At 37.2% G+C, this 22,298-nt stretch overlaps 1 pseudogene; it reads left to right on the plus strand.

Annotated features, from left to right (window-relative positions):
• Positions 1 to 9,569: 9,569 nt before the first annotated feature.
• On the plus strand, positions 9,570 to 21,505 carry LOC140609284 (HIG1 domain family member 2A pseudogene; annotated as a pseudogene).
• Positions 21,506 to 22,298: the final 793 nt, after the last annotated feature.

A 22,298-nucleotide genomic window follows, 5' to 3' on the forward strand; every position in this document is an offset into this window, starting at 1 on the left:
GATGTAAGGTTATGCAAACACCTTAAGCTAGTAGATATTACACATGCCAACAGCTGAAAATACTCTCAATCACACAGATCATTCACTAAGAGAGACAATGTTCTGGGATACAAAACAAATTGTGACAAAATTAAAAGAAAAGAGATTATATAAAGTATGTGTCAGATCATAATAGAATTAAACGAGAAATCAATAAAACTATCTGAAAAAAACCTTCAAATATTTAAACAGCAAACTTCTCAATAGCTCAAGAATCAGAGAAAGTCTTAAGGGATTTTCTTAAATAAAGAAAAGTGAAAATACATCCTGTCAAAATTTGTGGACTGTACCTAAAACATTGATAACAAGGGAATTTATGGTATTAAATGAACATAATAGAAGTTAAGGAAGTTCTCAAATCTTTTTTTTTTAAAGATTTTATTTATTTATTCATGAGAGACACACACAGAGAGAGAAAGAGAGATAGAGAGAGAGGCAGAGACATAAGCAGAGGTAGAAGCAGGGCTCCATGCAGGGAGCCTGATGTGGGGTTCAATCCCTGGATTCCAGGATAACGCCCTGAGCTAAAGGCAGATACTTAACCGCTGAGCCACCCAGGCATCCCAGAAAGTTGTCAAATCTATTATCTAATATACACTGTAAGAAACTAGTGGGAAAAAAAGCAAAATAATTCAAAAGCTAGCAGAAGGAAGCAAATTAAAAATACATGAGCAGAAATCAGTAAAAGTGAAAACAGAAATACAGAAAATCAATGAAACTAAAAGCTGGTTCTTTGAAAAGATTTTTTAAAAAATTGATAAAACTCTAGCCAGACTGATAGGAAAACAGGAGAAAAAACACAGTATTAGAAATGAAGAAGAGAAAAAATAAATAAATAAAAAATGAAAAAATGAAAAAGAGGTTAAAAATACTCAAATATTTTAACAGGATAAATAGGTAATGCTATGAATAGCTCTATGGCCCTAAATTCAATATATAAGACAAAATGTACTAATTCTTCAAAGATAAAAATCTATCAAAATTTACTAAAAAAAGATAATATGAATAGTGGTATATCTATTTCTTAACTGAATTTCCAGTTAAATAGGTGCTCTCTCACTAAAGAAAAAGAAAGAAAACTTCAGGTCCATTTGGATTCACTAACAAATTCTTCCAAGCATTCAAGAAAGAAATACTATAAAATTTACATAATCTTTTCTAGAACATAGAAAACACTTTCCAACCTGTTTTATAAGGTTAATATTACCCTAATACCAAAGCCAGATAAATAAATCACAAGAAGAAAAACTAAAGACCCAAATTCCTCATTATCATAGATTTAAAAACCTACAATAGAGTATTATTTGCAGATTGAATACAGAATATATAAAAAGGATAATATATCACTACCAAGTACGGTTCATGCAAGAATGTAAGACTGGCTCAATATTTGAAAATCAATCAATATAATTCACTATATTAATGGATGAATCAGAAAAACCATATGATCCTCTTAATTGATGTGGAAAAAGCATTCAATAAAATCCAATATCCTTTTATGGATAAAAACTCTATGCAAATGGAATTAAAAAAATTTTTTTAACCTAATAAAGATTATTCACAGAAGAAATTCTACAGCTAATATGCTTGATAGCAAAGGAGGCACTATCTCCCTCCACCCTTCAGAATGTGGTAAAATCTTATATTGGAAGTCCCAGCTAGTGAGGTCAGGGGGATGAAGGGAAAAGAAGAAAAGAAAAAGAAATAAAATTATCTCAATTCCCAGATCACATGATTTACATAGAAAATTCAAAAGAATCTAAAAAATAAGCTAATAAATAATAAATTATTAAGTTCATCTTCATACGTGATCAATATACACAAGTTATTTGTATTCTGAAGTAGGTAAGTGCCAGCAATGAATGATTGGGATTTGAAATGATAAAAAACAAAAAGCCATTTCCAGTAGTAATTTCCAGTGCATGCATACACATACATACATACACACACACAAAAGCACCTAAGTACAAATCAAACAGAATAAGTGCAAAATCTGTATGCTGAAAGCTGCAAAACAATGACAAAAGAAAATATTTTTTAATGCACTAAATGAAGAGGCATACCATGTTTATGGATTAAAGATTTCAGGTCTTTAAGATATTAATTGTTCACTGCATGATCTATAGACACATCACTGTCTAAAGTAATATCTCAGTAAGCTGTCAGATATTGACAATTTAATTCTAAAATACATATGAAAAGTCAAAGAAATTAGAGTAGCCCAAACAAATCTGATCAAGAACCAAATAGGAAGATTCAGACAATCCAATGTTTATAAAGAAAGATAGATGCGAATCAATGGAACATAAGACAGAGTCCAGAACTGGACACACACAAATCTAATCAATTTTTCACAAAGATGCTAAAGCAATTCAATGGACAAAGAACAGTCTTTTCAATAAATAGTGCTGGGATAATCATTCACACACACAAAAATAAAGTAACAGATACATCTCACTTTATACAAGTGGATCGTAGACCTAACTTAAACATAAAAACTTAAATTATAAAACATCCAAAAGAAAATATAGAAAAAAATATGACACAATAACAAAAGGATCATTCATAAAATAAAAAAACTGAAAAACTGGACTTTGTCAAAACAAGATCTTAGTTCTGGGAACTACATTGTTAAAAAAGATAGCAAGACAAGCTTCAGACTGGAAGAAAATATTTTAAAAGTCACACATGTGACAAAGGACTTGTATCTAGAATTTACAAAAGATTCTTAAAAGTCAACAATAGGGGGCACCTGGGTAACTCAAAGGTTGAGTGTTTGCCTTTAGCTCAGGTGGTGATCCCGGGGTCCTGCAATCAAGTCCCACATTAGGCTCCCTGCAGGGAGCCTTGCTTCTCCCTCTGCCTGTGTCTTTGTCTCTCTCTCTGTATCTCTCATGAATTTAAAAAAAAAAAAAAAAGTGAAGCACACAATTCTGAAAATTGGGCAAAATATCCGAATAAACACTTCACCAAATAAAATATAAAGATGACCAATAAGTATATAACAAGAAACTTATTTGACCACTTTGACAGTTATTTGCCATTAGGGAAATGAAAAATTAATATCACAGTGAGACACCACTACACATCTATGAGAATGGCAAAACAAACAAACAAGGGCAATGCCAAACATTAGCAATGGTTCAGGACACCAGCAAAACTCATTTATCACTGGTAGAAATGCAAAATGACACTGTCATTTTGGAAAACAGCTTATTATAAAATTAGCCATACACTTGTTACAAAATCAAGCAATCCCACTTCTGGGTGTTTATCCAAATGAATTGAAAGCCTTTGCTCATCCAAATACCTGTATGTAAATGTTTATAGCATCTTTTTTCATAATAGCTGGAATTGTAATCAGGCAAGATGTCCTTCAACCTATAATGGATAAAACAAATTGTGGCATATTCATAAAATGTAATAATATTCAGCAATAAATAATAATGGGTCACTGATTCACTAAAGAACATGAATGAATCTTAAATGCATTTTGCTGGTGAAAGAAGGCAGACCCAAAAGTTACCTCATCCCTCATCTTCATTTTGAATGAGTATCCCTGGGAAGGGTCTGGGAATTTGTATTTTCTAGTCAGTTTCCAAGTGATGCTGATGCTTCCAACTTCAGGCACAAGTGAGTAGCTCTGTTCTAGCATATATCTACCCCAGACCTCATTGGTCTATTGACAGATAGATGTTCCCATGGACAGGTCTATAGGGGAAGGAACCAAATTGCTACAAAGTGTGCCAAAAAACATTGTGAAAAACAAATGTGAATGGGAGTAGGGGATGTAACTGCAAAAATGTAACTACTTATTTTACAATATGTTTTATCTTTCAGTTTACTTATCTCTCTGAATAGACAGGAGAAAAATGTTTTCTTCAGTTTTACATTCTCATGGCTTAGTATAGTTATAATCAGATTGTGGAAACTAAATATATATGTTAACATGTGAACAAAATCACAAAAATAGAAACCTCTTTCTTTACTGCTTTGTAACCTTGGGAAACTCACCCAACTTCTCTATCCAACTAGAAAATGTGAATAATAACAGTAATAAGGATAAAAGGAGTTAATACATGTAAATTGCAAAGAATAGTGCCTAATACTTAGCAAGTCTCAATAAATGTTAGTTGTTGTTATTTCACTACATGTGTAGAATAACATAAAATGTGGTTTTGTTCAGTACATGCCTAATTACCTTGGAAGGAAAAGTCTATCTGCTGCTTTGTTGCTAGGGAAATAAAAATTTCAACAACAGACTGGTTGAATAAAACATTTTCAGGGATTTAGAGACTTGCATTCTTAACTTACATGCTACTAGAAATAACTGTAATTGAATAATTTTTTTCTCCTCCCAAAGTTTCTATTTTTGAAATGCTACACAACCATAACATTTTTAAAAAGCTTTTCCTTCTCTTTATTATTGCAATAAAAATCTTCTCAAATAAATGTAAGATAGTATAGTGTTAATTAACCTCATGTATGGAGAAAGAATGATTTTATTTCCATTGGAAGTTATACTAGCTTAAAATACAGTTTACAGCTATAATCTTCTTTACTTATCCAAATATAAGCACAAAGTGAAAAGCATTTGATTGAAGTTGCAAAATTTATCAAGTCCCATCACACTCCTGTTTTGATTAGAAATAATAATACATCCCAAATATATAGCAAATTAACAAGAGGATTATTCTTAAGTAGTTACATTCATTTCTATAGCTATTACCATAGAGTTTATTGCCATAACCCAAACCACACTACCCTTACACTCTATAATATAATGGCCACCAGCCACATCTGGCTATTTAAATTAAAAATAATTAAAATAAAACAAAAAAAACTCAGTTCCCCAGTCACACAAGTCACATTTCAAGTGCTCAATAACAAGAGATATAGAACATTTCCATCATCACAGAAAGTTCTATTGCAGAGTGCAATTGTTGCATTAACCAATTGTCAGCCGGAAACATTGAATTTTATATCTGTGCTCTTTTGAGAGCTGTTTCAGAGTGGCTAGTACTTTTCCCTATAATGCTTTCCATCTTTGTAGATGACATAGTTGATGAACTGAAAAGTGTCCTCATGGGGTCCATGAGTAGCTCTCAATCTGCAGAAAGCTGGTCACAACAGATAGCTTCAGTTCAGTGTTGGCCCCTGGGGTAGAACTCAATTAAAAATAACTTTGCACCTGCTTATTTGCTGAACACAACTAAGTGAGAGAAATGCGCTTCTGCACCATTCCCAGAGTCCACTCACCCAGACACTCAACTATCTCTCCTCTGCCCATCTCACACACCTGGGCTGCTTTCCCTAAAAAGGTTTGGGAGATAAATTGTGCCATATTGTTGAAATGTCAAATTTTTGAATTATACAGAATGCTTCTTCAAGTCAGCCAGTTTCTTTTTCAAGAAACTAAAACACCAGCTTAGTACATGTCAGCTCATTTTCAGAAATGAGCTACCTTGATCAGGCCCTAGGTGCTGCAGGTATGTTGAGGACACAGGACTGGATGAGGCTGCGGACATTTTGCAATTGAAATACAAGCCTGGGGGATCCCTGGGTGGCTCAGCGGGCCCCTGCTTTCATCAGAAGGCATGATCCTGGAGACCTGGGATTGAGTCCCGCATAGGGCTCCCTGCACGAAGCCTGCTTCTTCCTCTGCCTGTGTCTCTGCCTCTCTCTCTGTCTCTGTGTCATAAGTAAGTAAGTAAATAAATAAATAAATAAATAAATAAATAAATAAATAAATAAAATCTTTTAAAAAAAATGAAATACAAGCCTGGATCAGAAAAGGTGGGGATTTTGAACCTCCAAAATGTAACATGAGCATATGAGATAACAGAGGGAGGGATTAGAGGCAGAGTGGTTTCTAAAGGGCCATGCAAGTCCACCAAGATAAATTTCCCACAGGGCCAAGGCAGCTGCAGACATCACGCTCCTTGGCAAGCTTCTGCATTGGCCTTTTATCTATGGGAAGGAATTCAGCAAAGTGATGTATAGATAAGCCTGTGGGTGATGATATTCAGTATGACAGGTGGGGAAACCATCAGCTTACAATGGTCTGTGTGGGATTCAACCAGATACCACTGGAGTCAGCAGCTGCTTCATTGCTCTGCTGTAGGATACTGAGACATCCAGTTCAGCTTTTGGAATATCCTGGGACTTTGACAGGCTGTGCATTAATAAGAAACATTTGGTTAGTTAGGGGGAATTTCCCTGTTCTTTGTTCCACAAAAGTGTTTCTGCAGGTATAAATAAAAATGGGGATTCTTTTAATAAATGTGTAAAAACAGAAAAAAAAAAAACTTGCATTGCTCAGAGGTGAGCACATAGCAGCACTGACCAAAGGATACCCTCACTCTCCCAGGCTTAGCCTGCCAAGCCTGGGAATATCCTGGGCTTTAACCCAAGCTTACAGGACTGCTTATTTCATGACATACAGTAAAATCAAAGCCATCATGTGCACAGGACTATTTCAGGAACAATTAATTCCAAGGGAGATGTAGTTGGAGGCTGCTGAGTGTGAATTCAGAATAGGACTAGTATGTTACAGGGTTCAATGACATAATGGAGTCCAGATCTGATCATTCACAGGGCTTTGTTCTTTTAGAGAAAGAGTCTGACTTTGGACCTATTGCATAGGTACCTGTAATAATGCCGTCTTACCCAGAAAAACCCGTGTCTTCATATCTTGAAGGAATATTCATATTCCACTTCATTTACTTGACTTTCTGTTCACCATGGTAAAAGACTCTTAATCCAGCCTGTAGGAATTCCCTGACCTGCTATCCATTTGGGGACAGACTACTGCCTGTGATTCTACTGGGGAAATGAATTTATATATCTGAAGTTACTCAACAATACTTTGGATAAACATAATCCTGCTCACAAATGCCTACTTAGTATGAGGACACATTCAAGACATCTCCCCCCAAAACCACCAAAGAGAGATTTTATTCTTGTCCTTGTGTTTTGATTGTATATCAATCAGGGAAGCGTAAGAAAGATTAAGGGTGCCTGAGCCTGCCCCCTACTTCAGCTGCAGGCTAACCCTGTGGAGGATATCCTTAGCAGTTCTCCCAACCCACCTGGGCAGTGTTGACTGCCCATGTGTCTAATTGCATGAACAACCTGAAGAACATAGCCTACTTTAACTGTGGCTATCTGAGAGTAAAATTTCTGCTACAATAATAAAATAATGAGACATGAAAAAATGAGACATGAAGGAGTGGTCAATGATGAAAAGAAAGCAACAGGAAAGGCTTCCTTTATCTTTTGAGATAATAACCTCATAGCAAATCCGTCCTTCTCCAGATAGGTCTCTTCCATTGCCCTCCTGTCCCTCAACTTCATGAGAAATATGTTATCATTCTCCTTAGTTTACCACAAAAACCCAGAAAACAGATCTTCAGCTTCTCTAGATGCCTCCTCTGTAAAAGAACTCTCTCTCTACACATTCCTGTCTCCCTTGACGACCTCCAGTAAAAACCACACCCAACAGCTTTGTAGGTTTGGGATCAGATGAATCAGGAAAATGGAGGATTCTTAATACCTGAGTGTTCTTCATGAGATCTTCCTCTTAAGGTCTGGGTTACATATCTAGGAACTTCTGAGAAATACTGGGGCTGCTTCTCATTTTTCAGATTTCTCTATTCCTAGACGACCCTTGTGATATGTAAAATAATGGTCCCCAAAGATGTCCAAGTACTAATGTCTGGAACTTGTAACTGTCTTACCTTACAAGGAAAGGATCTTTATAGATATGGTTAAGTTGTGATGGTTTCCCTGGATTTTTCTGGAACCAATCTAATCACAGAAGTCCTTATAAATTACAGAAAGAAGTAAGGGAATCCATATCACAGAAGGAGATGTACTGCAGCATAAGTTGGAGTGATTTGGGGCCATAATGTAAAAATGTGGGTGACCTCTAGAAATTGGAAAAGGCAAGGAACGGATTCTTTCCTAGAGCCTCCAGAAAGAAGACAGCCTCAATAATACCTTTATTTTAGGGTTTCTAACCTCCAGAACTGAAAGATAACAGATTCATGTTGTTTTAAGCCACTAATTTTGTGGTAATTTGTTACAGCAGCAATAGGAAGTTAATATGAGATTAGAAATGTTTGGTTTGGCAACATAGCAATATTATGAATAAGAATCTATATACAATTTTTATTCTTGGGCAGCCCCAGTGGTGCAGCGATTTAGCTCCCTGCAGCCCAGAATGTGATCCTGGAGATCCAGGATCGAGTCCCGCATCAGGTTCCCTGCATGTAGCCTGCTTCCCTCTGCTTGTGTCTCTGCCTCTCACTCTCTCTGTGTCTCAATAAATGGATAAAATCTTAAAAAAAAAAAATCTTATTCTTTGTGTCCATTTACCACATAATGAAATTATTATATACATCATTAAATATTTAGTATATAGACTTGTTTTAGTTTTTAAAATTATAATGCTAAACTTTGCATGGATAAGATACAAGTCTCCATGATACAGCAAAGCTGTACATGACCCTGAATTGAGAGCCAGAAGATCCTGATTCTAGTGCCGTCACTGTCACTTAAGTGTGACCTGTGAAGTATTTCTGAGCCTTCTAGCTTTAACAGTTCTTAACTAAACTGGAAATATTAATTAAGTCTGAGTAGAGAATAAAAACAAAACAAAACAAAACAACAACAACAACAAAACCCTCAGTTTTTGATTCTTGTGATTCATACAAGAGGTAATCAAGTAGCAGCTTTTGCTTTTAAATACCAAATTATAGTTATGGTCATTGGGAGAAATAAATGTACAGCAAGGTGTGCTGATTAAAGCATACTAGTGAGGATGCCTGGGTGGCTCAGCAGTTGAGCACCTGCCTTCGGCTCAGGTGGTGATCCCAGGATCCGGGATCAAGTCCCACATCGGGCTACCTGTGAAGAGCCTGCCTCTCCCACTGCCTGTGTCTCTGCCTCTCACTCTAGTCTGTGCCTCTCATAAATAAATAAATAAATCTTTTTTTTTTAAAGCATACTAGTGAAACTTCAGGATGTGCTATCAGAACCAGTAAAGCAAAGAGCTAAAAGGAAATCTTAATGTTGCCTTATTTCCAGACCTCTTCACACCCTCAAATATGCTCTTAAAATCTCTGCCAAAGACAATTAGAAATATGTAAATTTTTCCTATTAAAAAAAAAAAAAGAAGGAAGAAAGGAAAAGAGGGAGAAAGAAAAGAGACATGATTTATTTTGAGTCTCCTCTCACTACACTAAATTCATCCAAGGCAAAAAAGAGAGATCTAATTCAGCATATTCTGAATAGTGACTGTAAACAGAGGTGATGCCAACCCACCACCAACAATTGCCCTCAGTATAGCATCCACCCCCTAAGCCCATGTGCACACTGGCGCAGACCTTGACCCCTGGATGTGACAATGTCAAAATCAGGCTGAGCCATCATTGCCTTTCATCTCCCTGCCAGAATAATTGCTGCAAGGACTCAGGTTGGCCCTATTAAAAGTGCCCCCTAGGGTTTCAAAATGGAAGCCAGGAAACATGTACATCCTTTCCACTTTGGCGGTGACTTGTGAGGAAGTGAACCCACTGTGTGAGTACCCCGCTTCAGTCTCAAGGAAAAGGCAAGAGCAGATGAAGCAGTCAAAAGGTATGGAGCCTCTACTTTCAGTTACTGCCAACTAAAACCCTGTTTTCCCCCTACCCATAGTCAGTAAAACTGTGTTTTGACAGGCTGCACTCTGTCTTCACCACTGGTGTCCAAGGAATTGGAACTATTACTGAATCAGCCCCAGTGGATGAAACACATCAGGTTATAAGGTATCAGTGTGGTATTCTTCCTCACCAAGTTCTTCCTTTTTTCCCACCTGCAGTGGCAACAATGTTATACACACCACCTGCAATCAGCTCCCAGTGCTTGTGGCTTTGGAATAAATGACTCATCAGAAGTTTCAGCTATGGTATTAGGGCAGTAATAACTTCTCAAGCCCACCAGTATTGAGGTACAATGGTGTCCTCAAGAGCCAGCTTAGTTTTTAAGAATCCACGGGATTGTGGTCAAAGACCCACATGTTATTTGGTGAATATATTCTGTGTATTCACTTTTTACTGGAGATAAGGAAGGTACAAGTGGTTGATCTAGAACAGGATTCAGGTATTGCTTCTTTTTTTTTTTTTTAAGATTTTATTTATTTATTTATTTATTATTTATTTATTTACTCACTCATGAGAGACGCACAGAGAGAGAGGCAGAGACACAGGCAGAGGGAAAAGCAGGCTCCATGCAGGGAGCCCGATGTGGGACTTGATCCCAGGACCCCGGGATCATGACCTGAGCCAAAGGCAATCCCTCAACCACTGAGCCACCCAAGAATCCCAGGTATTGCCAACTTCTTTAGAAGAAAATATTGTAATAATCCATTAATATATCTAAGACCAACTCATTTCATTATGCTTTTCTAGAAGATTGGGAATTTAGCATGCATTTATTTTTTTTTCTCCATATCCCTCATCTTTCCAGGTTTTTGTCATTAAAATAGACATGATTAAGATTGGAGACAATTACCAATATTTGAAAGAAAACCTTAATGTAAGTGTATGGAAAAATTTCCAACCTAGGAGTTCCTATTTCACAAAATAGATTTACAACTGAGGATATGTCATCTAAAGATATTTTAGAGCAGAAACGCTATGACATCTTGCATTATTTTAATGCCTCTCTACCTGGAGCACAAAGATAGAACCAGAGGAGTAGTGGAGGCCTTTTCTCAGTAAACTTGTTATAAAGACAAAATTCACCATCACATAAATCCATGAATCAAGGGTCACCTACTGGGACTTATCTTGACTTAGCTTTCAGAATGCTTAGAGTTTCTGTGTTTGGAAATCCCCAGAGGTACTTCTAGAATGAAACAATAAATGTGAACTCACTTAAAATGACTAGGAAACTTGTGTTGATTTAAGAATCATATAGACATGCTTGCACGAGTTCAGAGGTAATTCAGATCACTTCCTTGTACTTCACCATCTCTCTGCTCTGGCTACTTGCTCTGACTCAGGGGTAAGAGGTTAAGAGGGCAGTCAGAGCCTATCCTTGTGCTTCTCTCCTCTCCTCTGGGGACCTGCCATGCTGGACCATCAGAGGGTACACTCAGGGAATTCTTGTTTGAATGTGTACTTCTGCTTCATGCTGTGTTCTTCCAGTGAGATTCAGCTGTTCCACCATTAGCCAAACCAAGCAGACAGAGCCTCAGCGCACAACATAGCTAGTACGCAAAAGAGCTCAGCTGAAAAGGAAGATGCATATTGTCCACTCCAATAAACAAAGTCACACACCAATGACAGGGGGCTAGGGCGAGGTGGGAGGGGAAATGTCAGGGACATAAGCACATATTATACCAATCGGTCCTTAAAGAAATGACTTTTCCCTGATTTCTCATTTTTAAGGACTGCTTTCAATTTGGAAGAAAAGGCTCCAGAGGAGCCTGAGAAAATGGCACAGCAAGGAGCAGAAAAAGTGTCACCTTAGTCAGTGAGTCATGGGTTCCACTGCTGTGGCTCATCTTCTAAGCAGGATCTGAAACTTTCTACAGATCTCCCTTGCAAATCATGATTTTAAAAAATACATATCTTGAGAAAATAGGAGCTTGAACCCCATCAGATTTCAGGTTTTCTTGCATCCTCTTATAATATGGATGCAGGCAGAAGACCTTCCTTTCATGTGAAAGGAGTGGGTTCCTGGGAAAAATTTCCTCCCCTGGACCAGATTTTCTGGGCACTGCAATGTTTAAAGGAACAAGGCTACAATCCATTTAAAGAGGACTTGTATCATCTGGTGGGGTACAAAGGACATCATCATCTCTAGGCAAGAAGATAATGTGATTTATTTTGAAAAGACAAAATGAGGTCCTGTTAGAGAATGAAAAATAACCTACATTTCAGAACAACTCCATTCTATCTAAAATTTCCATATGATTGTCAATTTATTTGCTGTCTCTTCATATACCCACCACTCTTTCAGCCAGGACTTGTGAAAACTTTTCTGGCATTAGGTCATGTGAGACTGAGACTCAGAAAGTGTGATAAGTGGTGATATTGTGGCAAAAAAAAAAGTACCTTTTTTACAGATGTGTTAATTTTTGTTTTCATGGCTTTGTAACCCACAAGTGTTGTCTAGGTGACCCATCACGATGTTTTAAGGCTGACAGATTTGGACCATCTTCAAATCCACTGTTTTTTTGTACACTCATTAAGCTAAAGTGGTCTGAGTCTAGTTGGCATGCCAGGTTGCTAATTAGTATTAACATTGTCCCAGAACAGTCTGTATATAGGTGTAACTCAGACACTGTCCCTTGCAAAGGAGATGACCAGCATTTCAACAGTATGTCTTCCTGACTCTTACTTCACCTGGGTCACTGGGAGCCAAGACTCTTCCGCATCTACTACTCTATAGCGATAAATACAGGCCACATTCAATTTAAGGTGATTTATTATATCCTGGTAAATGACAATGATAAGTTTTAAAATAAAAATTCTTTTTCTTTTGGAAAAAAACTTGGATTCCAGAGTTTCCCCTTCATGATCTCATTTTGCTATTCATTATGCGAAAAGGAAATGCATCGACCATCATTGCATTTGCAATGATATCTCAGTAATACTGTACCACTTCATAAATGTGTGAGAAACTGATAAAATATAAAGTGCTTTTCAATTATTTATGTTTCCAGGAGCTATAAGTTGTCTAACTTAAAAATGAGGTATGATATGTTTGGGCCAAATATTGTTAGGCAATGAAAAATATCCATCGAACAAAGGAAATAAATGGGATCCTGATCTCCTCAGTAAGAACCACTGAGAAGCAGCCTCCTGCTGGGGGCAAAATTTACTTGGCTGCATTATTAGTAGGAAACAAAACCCAATGTGGCAACACTAAAATGTTAAAACTTGGCCCAGTTGCCTGTTCCTGAACCATCTGTGGTTCCTCAGTGTTCTCTCCAATAGGAGAAATGATCCTTATGTTAGAATGAGGTTTCCAAATACCTTGGAATTCATCTGCAGTACTTCATTTGCTCTTGGGCAAGAACAGGGGATGGGGATATTCTTGTTACCCAGCCTGAAGAAATTGATAAACCACGGGAGAAAAACATTGAGGGCTGAGTTTGTGAAGCTGGCTCCAGTAACCAATTGATTCTGTTTTTGTACATTTAGGAATAATACAGAAGATAGGCTTTGAAACATGATTCATACCAAATGAATATTTAAAGGTTTAAAACCTATGCTAGCAAGTTGTTTATAGATTTAAGCTGCCCCTTCTGTTAACAACATGAGATAATTTCAGTTTCTCTAGATCACTCCACGTAATACAGACTAAAGTGAATTTAATAGTCCAGTAAATTGACAATCAACAAAAAATATAACATGTAAAGATTTAATAGGCAAAGTTTTTTTTTAAGGACTGTAAGATATGTGACTAACAATATAAATCCCTGCAGTGTAAATGAGAAAGACATTTATATTCAAGGTCGTGAAACTTGGGAGAAAATATCATGTATTTCTTGATATCTCTTCTCTGTGTGGCTTGTGACATTCAAATGTGAGTCTAATTTAGGTTCTGAACCAAGTGGAGAAGAATTCTATGGTCTATCTTTGAAATAAATGGTCAATATATTAATTAACCCATCAAATAACAATCAGAATATGCCATGATCTTTGCTATTTTGGTTGGCACCTGAGTAAACACATTGTTAAACCAAGGACGAGATGATGTAAAATGATTTTTCTATAAGCACACTTTCTTCTTAGACTCTCAGATTCAGGCTGTTTCATGTGCCCATATGTGTACTTGGGCACAGACGATGTGAAGAATTATGAGTGGTGAGTATTTTTATAAGTAGATATCATCATAAGCCTTGAGAATAAGCATAAGATGGGAATTATTTCTGGAAAAACAGCCAATTAAAAGGGTGGAAAATTAAGTAAGAAATTCATTCCATTCAGCAAAGAGAACTGTATTTATATAAGCTGTTTCTTCTGGTGCCATAGGCTAAACTAAAGTAGTTTACCAAACTCTTATCATTTGATGAAAGAATTAATTAATTTTGTCCTAAGAACAATACTTAGTTAATTATTCCTCTTAATATAAAATATGACTTTTTTAAAATTAAAGGACATAATAGATAGCAGTGGGAAACAGAGGTGTATGCCTAAAGGTGGTGGCAGCAACACCCTTGAATCTGTCTTAATCCATTCAGGTGAGTGGCTTATAAATAGCAGACATTTATATCTCACAGTCCTGGAGTCAGGGAATTGTAAGATCAAGGCACTGACAGACTCAGTGTCTGCTGAGAGCCTGCTTCCTGGTTTATAGACAACTATCTTCTCATTATGACCTCACATGTTGGAAGGAGCCAGCTAGCTTTCTGGGATCTCTTTGATAAGGGTACAAATCCTATTCATGAGGGTTCTACTTTCATGAACTAAGCAGTTCTCAAAGAGCTCACTTCCAAATACCATGACCCTGGAGATTAGGATTTAACATACACATTTTGGGGGGACACATGCATTCAGTCTATAGCAGGCTCCTCATCCTGCTGTGCTTGATGACCTGAAACACCTTTAAAGGACTGATGCAGGGCACATCTGTGATTCAGTGTCACATCTTCTCTGTTCCCAGGCAAAGGCTGTAAACCCTCTGTCTGTCAAAGATAACTGAGGATGACAGAGATTTTCTCTAATTTTAAACATTTACCACTGTCATTTTCAGCCTCTTATTTGAGCCCCTTTTCTTCTTCAGAGTGACCTCAATAATCAGAATCAGAAACCTTCCAAGTCACTTAAGCTTTTCCTTTTACGGAAATAGGAAGGCATCTGATAACAGCTATCTAAATTTATTGCTTGATCACTTCACTAGAAATTACATTAGAATAGATTCAATTAGATTAAATATAAATGTGCTGAACTACTGGGTATTTACCCTAAAGATACTGATGTAGTGAAACCCCAGGATATCTGCACCCCAATGTTCACAGCAGCAATGTCCACAAGAGCCAAACTGTGGGATTATGCATGATGTCCTTCCACAGATGAATGCATAAAGAAGGTGTTGTCTACATATACAATGGAATATTATTCAGCCATCAGAAAGGACAAATACCTGCCATTTGCTTCGATGTGGGTGGAACTGGAGGGTATCATGCTGAGTGAAGTAATCAATCGGAGAAGGACAATCATCATATGGTTTCCTCATGTGTGGAATATAAGAAATAGTGAACAGGATTATAAGGGAAAGGAGGTGAACTGAGTGGGAAAAATTAGAGAAGGACACAAACTATGAGAGACTCCTAAATATGGGAAATGAACAAAGAGTTGCAGAAGGAGAGGTGAGTAGGGGTTGGGATAACTAGGTGATGGGCAACAAGGAGGGCACTTGATGGGATGAGCACTGGATGTTATACTATATTCTGGCAAATAGAATTTAACTTAAAAAATGTAAAAGAGAAAAAGCATTTAGATTTGGGCTCTCTTTCTCAACTGTGGAATAATGAATTTTGTAATTGCTGGTGAAAGGAGTCTCAGGTATTTATAAGAAGTAGAAATATCCAAGGACACATGACAATGATTGACTTCTTACCCAAGAAGGACTAAAAATAAATTTTTATTCTTAATTTTTTTTACTTATTTTTATTGTGTTATAGTGGACATATAACCCTATGTTTTAGGTATGCAACATAATGATTTGATATTTGTATATATGGTGAAATGATCACCACAATAAGTCAGTATCCATCACCACACATAGAAGCTACTTGATTCTTATGAAGAGAACTTTTAAGAACTACTCTTTTAGTGACTTTCAAGGATACGATGCAGTATCATTAACTGTACAACCATGTTGGGCAATACAATGAGATAATAGAAAATATATATTGGCTCATCCCTAGTACCTGGCACAAAGCTCCAGAATTCTTGTATTTCTTGTAATTTCCTAAGTGATTAGAATAACAGGAGCATCTCTTGTTTTATTTATTTATTTTTTATTAATTATTTTATGTTTTTTAAGATTTTATTTATTTATTCATGAGAGACACAGAGAGAGAGAGAAGCAGAGACACAGGCAGAGGGAGAAAGAGGCTCCATGCAGGGAGCCTGACATGGGACTCGATCCCGGGTCTCTAGGATCAGGCCCTGGGCTGAAGGTGGCACTAAACCACTGAGCCACCTGGGCTGCCCTTTATTAATTATTTTTTTAAATTTCTATATATGTATATTTTTTATTGGAGTTCAATTTGCCAAATCTTCTTTATCCATTCATCTTTCGATAGACACCGAGGCTCCTTCCACAGTTTGGCTAGTGTGGACATTGCTGCTATAAACATTGGTGTGCAGGTGTCTAGGGTTTTCACCGCATCTGTATCTCTGGGGTAAATCCCCAGCAGTGCAATTGCTTGGTCATAGGGTAGCTCAATTTTTAACTCTTTGAGGAACCTCCACACAGTTTTCCAGAGTGGCTGTACCAGTCCACATTCCCACCAACAGTGCAAGAGGGTTCCCCTTTTTCCTCATCCTCTCCAACATTTGTTGTTTCCTCATTGTTGTTAATTTTCCCCATTCTCATTGGTGTGAGGCGGTATCTCATTGTGGTTTTGATTTGTATTTCCCTGATGGCAAGTGATGCGGAGCATTTTCTCATGTGCTTGTTGGCCATGTCTATGTCTTCTTTGGTGAAATTTCTGTTCATGTCTTCTGCCCATTTCATGATTGGATTGTTTGTTTCTTTGCTGTTGAGTTTAATACATTCTTTATAGATCTTGGATAATAGCCCTTTATCTGATAGGTCATTTGCAAATATCTTCTCCCATTCTGTAGGTTGTCTTTTAGTTTTGTTGACTATTTCTGTTGCTGTGCAGAAGCTTTTTACCTTGATGAAGTCCCAATAATTCATTTTTGCTTTTGTTTCTTTTGCCTTCATAGATGTATCATGCAAGAAGTTACTGTGGCCAAGTTGAAAAAGGTATTTATCGTCTGTGTTCTCCTCTAGGATTTTGAGGGATTCCTGTCTCACATTTAGATCTTTCATCCATTTTGACTTTATCTTTATGTATGGTGTCAGACAATGGTCTAGTTTCAATCTTCTGCACATGGCTGTCCAATTTCCCCAGCACCATTTATTGAAGAGACTGTCCTTTCTCCAGTGAATAGCCTTTCCTGCTTTGTTAAATATTACTTGAATGTAGAGTTGAGGGCCCATTTCTGGATTCTCTATTTTGTTCCATTGATCTATGTGTCTGTTTTTGTGCCAGTACCAGACTCTCTTGATGATCACAGCTTTGTAGTAGAACCTGAAATCTGGCATTGTGATGCCCTGGGCTCTGGTTTTCTTTTTCAGTAGTCCCCTGGCTATTCAGGGTCTTTGCTGATTCTACACAAATCTTAAGATAGTTTGTTCCAACTCTCTGAACAAAGTCCATGGTATTTTGATAGGGATTGCATTAAATGTGTAAATTGCCCTGGGTAACATTGACATTTTCACAATATTAATTCTGCCAATCCATGAGCATGGAATATTTTTCTATCATTTACCATTTCTTTCAGAAGTATTCTGTAGTTTTTAGGTTATATATCCTTTACCTCTTTGGTTAGGTTTATTCCTAGGTATCTTATGTTTTTGGGAACAATAGTAAATGGGATTGACTCCTTAATTTCTCTATCTTCAGTCTCATTGTTAGTGTATTGAAATACCACTGATTTATGGGCATTGATTTTGTATCCTATCACATTGATAAATTGCTGTATGAGTTCTAGCAATCTTGGGGTGGAGTCTTTTGAGTTTTCTAAGTACAGTATCATGTCATCTGCAAAGAGGGAGAGTTTGACTTCTTCTTTGCCAATTTGAACCCCGTGCCTTTTATTTCTTTTTGTGTTCTGATAGCTAATGCTAGGATGTCTAGTACTATGTTGAATAACAGCAGTGAGACTGGATATTCATGTTCCTGATCTTATGGGAAAGGCTCCCAGTGTTTCCCCATCGAGAATGATATTTGCTGTGGGCTTTTTGTAGATGGCTTTTAAGATGCTGAGGAATGTTACCTCTAACTCTACAATCTGAAGAGTTTCGATCAAGAATGGAAGCTGTATTTTGTCAAAGGTTTTCTTTGCATCTATTGAGAGGATCATATGGTTCTTGTTTTTCCTTCTGTTGATGTGATCTATCCTGTTGATTGTTTTATGAGTGTTGAACCAGCCTTGCATCCCAGAGATAAATCCCACTTGGTCATGGTGAATAATCTTCTTAATGTACTCTTGGATCCTATTGGCTAGTATCTTGTTGAGATATTTTGCATCTGTGCTCATGAGGGATATTCATGTATAATTCTCCTTTTTGGTGGGGTCTTTGGTTTTGGAATTAAGGTGATACTGACCTCACAGAACGAGTTTGGAAGTATTCCATCCCTTTCTATCCTTCAGACCACCTTTAGTAGAATAAGTATTATTTCTTCTTTAAACGTTTGATAGAATTCCCCTGGGAAGGCATCTGACCCAGGACTTTTGTGTCTTGGGAGGTTTTTGATGACTGCTTCAATGTCCTTCCTGGTTATTTTCCTGTTCAGATTTTCTATTTCTTCTTGTTCCAGTTATCGAGCTTGTGGTTTTCCAGAAATGCATCCATTTCTTCTAGATTGCCTAATTCATTGGCGTATAACACTTCATTATACGTTTCTAAAATTGTTTGTATTTCCTGGTATTGGTTGTGATCTCTCCTCTTTCATTCATGATTTTATTAATTTGAGTGTTTTTTCTTTTTGATAATTCTGGCTAAGGGTTTATCTATCTTATTAATTCTTTCAAAGAACCAACTCCTGGGTTTGTTAATCTCTTCCAAAGTTCTTCTGGTCTCTATTTCATTGAGTTCTGCTCGAATCTTTATTATCTCTCCTCTTCTGCTTGATATGGGTTTTACTTTCTGTTCTTTCTCCAGTTCCTTTAGGTGAGAGGTTAGCTTGTGTAATGAGTTTTTTCCAATTTTTTGAGGGATGCTTGTATTGCGATATATTTCCCTCTTAGGACTGCTTTTGCTGTATCCCAAAGATTTTGAATGGTTGTATCTTCATTTTCATTAGTTTCCATGAATCTTTTTAATGCTTCTCTAATTTCCTGGTTGAGCCTTTCATCTTTTAGCAGGATGCTCTTTAACCTCCACATGTTTGAGTTTCTTCCAAATTTCTTCTTGTGATTGAGTTCTAATTTCAAAGCATTGTGGTCTGAAAATATGCAGGGGAGAATCCCAATCTTTTGGTATTGGTTGAGACCTGATTTGTGACCCAGTATGTGATCTATTCTGGAGAAAGTTCCATGTGCACTTGAGAAGAATGTGTATTCAGTTGCATTCGAATGCAAAGTTCTGTATATATCTGTGAAATCCCTCTGGTCCAGTGTATCATGTAAAGCTCTTGTTTCTTTGGTGATGATGTTGTGCTTCAAAAATCTGTCATTTGCTCAAAGTGCCATGTTGAAGTCTCCTACTATTAGTGTATTATTAACTAAATATCTCTTTAGTTTGATTATTAATTGATTGATATCCTTTGCAGCTCCCTTATTAAGGGCATACCTATTCATGATTGTTAGGTCTTCTTGTTTCATAGACACTTTAAGTATGATATAGAGTCCCTCTTCATCTCTTACTACAGTCTTAGGGATAAACTTTAATGCATCTGATATGAGGACTGCTACCCCAGCCTTTTTTTTTTTTTTTTTTTTTTTTTTTTTGAGGACCATTTAATAATAGGTATATATTTCTCCACCTCCACTCTTTTATTTTCAGGCTGGAGGTGTCCTTAGGTCTAAAATGAGTCTTTTGTATACAGAAAATTGATGGATCTTGCTTTTTTATCCAGTGTGAATCCCTGTGTCTTTTGATGGCATCATTTAGCCCATTCATGTGAGTGCAACTATTGAAAGATATGAATTTAGTATTATCATAATACCTATTCACTCCCTGGTTTTGTGGATTATTTCTTTGGGCTTCCTCTTTCCTTTACAGGGTTCCCCTTAGTATGTCTTGCAGAGCTGGTTTGGTGGTCACATATTCTTTCAGTTTCTACCTATCTTGCAAGCTCTTTATCTCTCCTTTTATTCTGAATGACAGCCTTGCTGGATAAAATATTCTTGGCTGCATGTTCTTCTCATTTAGGACCCTGAATATATCCTGCCAGCCCTTTCTGGCCTGCCAGGTCTCTGTGGAGAGGTCTGCTGTTAATCTAATATTTCTCCCCATATAAGTTAGGGAACTCTTGTCTCTCGCTGCTTTAAGGATTTTCTCTTTATCTTTGGAATTTGCAAGTTTCATTATTAAATGTTGAGGAAATTAAATTATTAAATCTCCTGGATCTGAATGCCTGTTTCCCTCCCCAAATTAGGGAGGTTCTCAGCTATGATTTGTTCCAATGTGCTTTCTGATCCTCTGTCCCTTTTGGCACCCTCTAGAACCCCAATGAAATGTAGATTTTTCCTTCTGAGGCTGTCATTTATTTCCCTTAACCTTTCCTCTGGGTCTTTTAGTTGTTTTTCTTTTTTCTCAGCTCCATTCCTTGCCATCAACTTCATCTTCTATGTCACTCACTCTTTCTTCTACTTCATTAACCCTCATCTTTAGGACCTCCCGTTTGGATTGCATCTCATTTAATTATTTTTAATTTCAGCCTGATTAGATCTAAATTCTGCAGTCATGAAGTCTCTTGAATCCTTTATGCTTTTTTCCAGAGCCACCAGTAGCTTTATAATTGTGCTTCTGAATTGGCTTTCTGACATCGAATTATAATCCAAATTCTGTAACTCTGTGGCAGAGAGTACTGTTTCTGATTCTTTCTTTTGTGGTGGATTCTTCCTTCTAGTCATTTTGCTCAGTGCACAGTGGCTGTATGATTGGGCTGAGTCAAGAATATAACCATGACCTAAGTAAATTTCACCCTAGATGATTCTGATGAAGTTAGAGACCAGAAAATGAAAACAAAGATCAGAACAAAATAAATCAAAAGGACTACTAAAGTGAAAAACAAATTTTAAAACAAAGTAGTAAAAAATAAAAGGCCAAGAATCCCAAAGAAGAAGAGAAAAAAGAAAAAAGAAAAAAAGAAGAGAAAAGGAGTTTAATGTAGGTATTTTCTCCCAAAGTTGTTGCCCAGGACATGTGATTCCAGGGGCACCCTTTGAACCATCACAGCCCGCAGTCATTGAGAGCTTTAGCCCCAGTATCTACAACACTACAGAAAGCTTCAAGGAAAAATTCCTTCAGAAGACCCGCGAGAACCCAATGGTGCCCATAGGCTACCTGGGCACCTCGCTGCCCTAACCTATGGCCTCTTCTGCTTCTACTGGAGTCAGAGCCACCACTCCCACCTATGATGCACACCTGGATTGCTGCCCAGGGCTTCACGGTCGCAGCCATCTTGCTGGGTCTGGCTGTATCTGTGATGAAGTCCTGATCCTGAGTCTGAGACCACCTGGCCTTGAAAGTTACGCAGAGATCACACCCAGTCCCAAGAGCAACCACCAGTCCTGCCACCTGACTTATTCTCTGGTCTCTCCTGACAAGCCCCTGTTTCAGCGGGGGACAAAGTGGCCAATTATGTAACTGACAGGTTTTTCCAAGAATCTCAAATTCGGTTGAGTTTGGGTGTACAGACTTTATTTGTGCCCCACTTTCTCCACTTCCTACTTAATAAACTGATCCACTTGTTAAAAAAAAAAGAAGAAGAAGAAGAAGAGAAAAAAGCAAAAGTAAAGAAGAAAAAAAGAGAAGAAAAAAGGGGGACTGGGAGATGGTGGTGGTGACGAAGTTGTAGTGGAGTGAAAATATAGCCTCCCTGAGGGGTCCTAGAGGGTGATCTTCTTGGTTTTGAGTGTATTAAGTTCTGTATGTTAGAAGATCCTCAGTCCTAAATTTATATAAACCAGAAATACTTATAAAGGGCCCCCAAATTGATCACCAAATCATAAGTGGGATAAAAGCGGGGGGAAGAATGAACCAGCAGAGTATTCCATTGGGTTCTGGGTGCATGCTGGTCATGTTTTAGAAGTTATTAACTTCTGCCATTGTAGAACAAAATGAGGAAGAGAAAACAAAAAACAAAAAACAAAAACCATATCTCATATATCTCCCAAAATTAAATTGAGTATGTTGAGGGAATTTAGAAGTGGAAAATATATCCAAGACATGTGATTGTAGAAATATGAAAGTCAGAAAGGAAGAAACTTAGAAATGAAGAGATGGTAAAA

Source organism: Canis lupus, chromosome 2 (assembly GCF_048164855.1).
Source record: "Canis lupus baileyi chromosome 2, mCanLup2.hap1, whole genome shotgun sequence".
In the NCBI taxonomy this organism is placed as follows: domain Eukaryota; kingdom Metazoa; phylum Chordata; class Mammalia; order Carnivora; family Canidae; genus Canis; species Canis lupus.